This window comes from Orycteropus afer, unplaced genomic scaffold (genome assembly GCF_000298275.1).
Source record: "Orycteropus afer afer isolate SDZICR_OR568_19922 unplaced genomic scaffold, OryAfe1.0 scaffold01380, whole genome shotgun sequence".
Lineage (NCBI taxonomy): Eukaryota > Metazoa > Chordata > Mammalia > Tubulidentata > Orycteropodidae > Orycteropus > Orycteropus afer.
Genome location: NW_006922967.1, coordinates 80,361 through 83,167, shown reverse-complemented (window position 1 = coordinate 83,167; position 2,807 = coordinate 80,361). Strand labels below are relative to the sequence as shown.

The window sequence follows — 2,807 nt, the reverse complement described above, 5'->3', positions numbered from 1 at the left end:
TTTTCATCTTCTTGGGTCCCACTGAATATATTCTTCTCCCTTCGATGGCTTGTGATCACTACATAGCTATTTACAATCCTCTACAATATCCAGTTGTTATGTCCAATGCACTCTGTTACTCAGTCATCACTGCATCCCATGTGGTTGGTTTTTTTCACTCCATTCTTACCATACTTAGCATCAACACTTGAATTTTTGTGACTCCAATGTCATCCATCACTTTTTCTGTGACACAACCCCCATTTTAGCCTGTCCTGCACTGACACACATGACAGTGAGATCATGTTATTCATTCTTGCTGACTACACTTTAATAGTGTCTCTAATCACAATCTCTGTATCCCATGTGTCCATTCTCTCTACTATTCTGAGAATTACTTCCATGTGAGGAAAGCACAAAGCCTTCTCTGTGTGTGTGTCCCATGTCCTGGGGGTCTCCATATTCTATAGTACCAAGATGTTTACTTATTTAAAACAACATCAGTCCTAGTCCTTGGGAAACAACTCAGTGGCCTCTGTTTTTTATACTATCATGATCACCGTGCTGAACTCACTCATTTATACCCTAAGGAACAAAGAAGTGAAAAATGCTCAAATTAGAGTTATCAGGAGAGAGAGACCAGGCCTTTAAAATGACAGGATGTGAAAGATTGAATCTTGTATTTTCTTCCTTTCCTACTGAGTATGCCTTTGGTTTTTCACTCTAAAAACAATTAACTGTCTCATTTAATCTCTCTTTCTGTTGAACCATTCTTTAGTAGGCTACATAGATCTTAGACATTTTCAGCAACAAATTTCTTTAAAATTAATTTATTGTAATTAGAAACATGAAATAAGAATTAAAGTTGTGATTTAAATACAGATGATTTTAAGGGTAAATAATGGACAAAATCAAACAATGTGGTAAAATCTTTTAAAACATATCAATCTCCATGCCTATACATTTTCAGATAATTTTGTTATGGATAATAGCCACATTTTTGGCACAATGATTGCAAGTTGTGAAGTCATTCTGTGTAGTACATGGAGAAGGAATATAGTATAGTCCATAAGAGTACTTGTTTTAAAACTAGATATTCCAGGATTTACAGTCTAGTTCTACTATATTTTTAACTTCATGACCAATAATAACTTATGAAAACTTTAAGCTTCAGTGTTCTTCATTTTGTAAAAGAGACTTCATAATTACCAGTCCTTAAAGTTATGGTAACATTTAAATTTTACAAAAACTGTAAAACATTTAATATCATACTAATAAATGGTACCCATTATCAATAGAATCTGTACTTTCTTGACATATTTTATATGCATAATTCCCTTTGTAAAAAGGAATATTCACTTGTGTTTTATAAATTTTGGTTAATCTGATTGCTATATAAGTTGATAACTAAAATATTAAATTAAGAGAATCACCTCTTTATACTTTTGGACTTAGATGAGGTTAAATATTGCAATATAATTAAGTACAGAAAAAAATGATACATGTTAACATTGAAGAAAATGTGAAAAATGTTCAAATGTTATTTTTAAAGAAAATAAAAATATCCTAATTATGTCTAGAGTATTTTAATTTTTTTCCTTTATAATTAAGAAAACTTTTGACCTTATCATATTCAGAGGAATCATAATTTTTATAATTTAGTAATCATTTTATGATTTAATATTGTGAAATGTTTACCAACTGTGGTGGTTATGTTTTTGTGTCAATTTGGCTGGGCCCAGTTGAGTGGCTGGGCAGCTGGTGGTAGTTATTCCCCATGATGAGACTGGCAATAAACTCCATGGTGGTATCTCCCACAAGCAGCTGGGTAGCTGCCTTTGGTATGTGGTCTGCTTCCCGTATATAAGGAGAAGCTTTGGGAATGGTCTCTAGCCTATGGCACGCTTGGACCCTGCATGTAGTCATGTCGTTGCTCAGCAGTCTGCTATGCTTTGCCGACCTTGGGACTTACAGTGGACTTAAGTTAATGGCCTGCCATTTGGTTTGGTAACATCGGCACTGTGTCCTTTTACTTGTCAACCTTAGGGATTCCCAGCCTCAGCAGCCAGCAGCTGTCTGAGTGAAGAAAAGCCTCTAGTTCCACTGGGTCTGGAGCAGGAGACAGAGCTGGACCCCAAGGGTGAGGGTCTTTCACCCAGCCCTAAGAGCCTGGCACTTTGAACTTGGACTTAAAGCCTCCAAATTGTAAGAATAAACTCCTGTTTGTTTAAGCCATCCCACTTGTGGTATATTCTTGTCAGAGTGGTACTAGGTGACCACAATACTAACCTATGTCTACTATTTATATTCCACTCTCATTGTTCTTTTTATCAAATAAAAGTTAAGTACTTTAAAATGGTAAAACTAATAGCATTGATATCCCTGTAGATGAATTAGATTGCCAAAGCTGAAAACAAAACCCACATTATGTGATGTATGAAAGCATTCCCCCATTTGGTGGTGAATACTCTTTGAGGAAAGTGGGCTACAGAGCAGCAGTCACCGAATAATACATGCAATTGTGTGTTCTATAGAAAGCTAACATAACATAGATCAAAGCGTATTATAACTCTTTACCGATAAAATAAGATACTGAATATATAGTTCAGTAATTGATGCAATATGTAAGGACACATACAATAAGCATTTTATGCAAAAGGAAAATATGCAGAAGAAAATACGTCAAAATATTAACAATCGTTTTCAGTTAGTCCAATTTTTAATTTCTTGGAAATTTGTTGTATTTAAACTTTTTTCTAATGAATATGATTTATTCTTTGATAGAATCACACTTTAAAATACAAAGACATTTTACTGTAATACATATA

At 34.2% G+C, this 2,807-nt stretch overlaps 1 pseudogene; it reads left to right on the top strand.

Moving 5' to 3' along the window:
* The first annotated feature begins 38 nt into the window (after nucleotides 1-38).
* On the top strand, nucleotides 39-630 carry LOC103213181 (annotated as a pseudogene).
* Nucleotides 631-2,807: the final 2,177 nt, after the last annotated feature.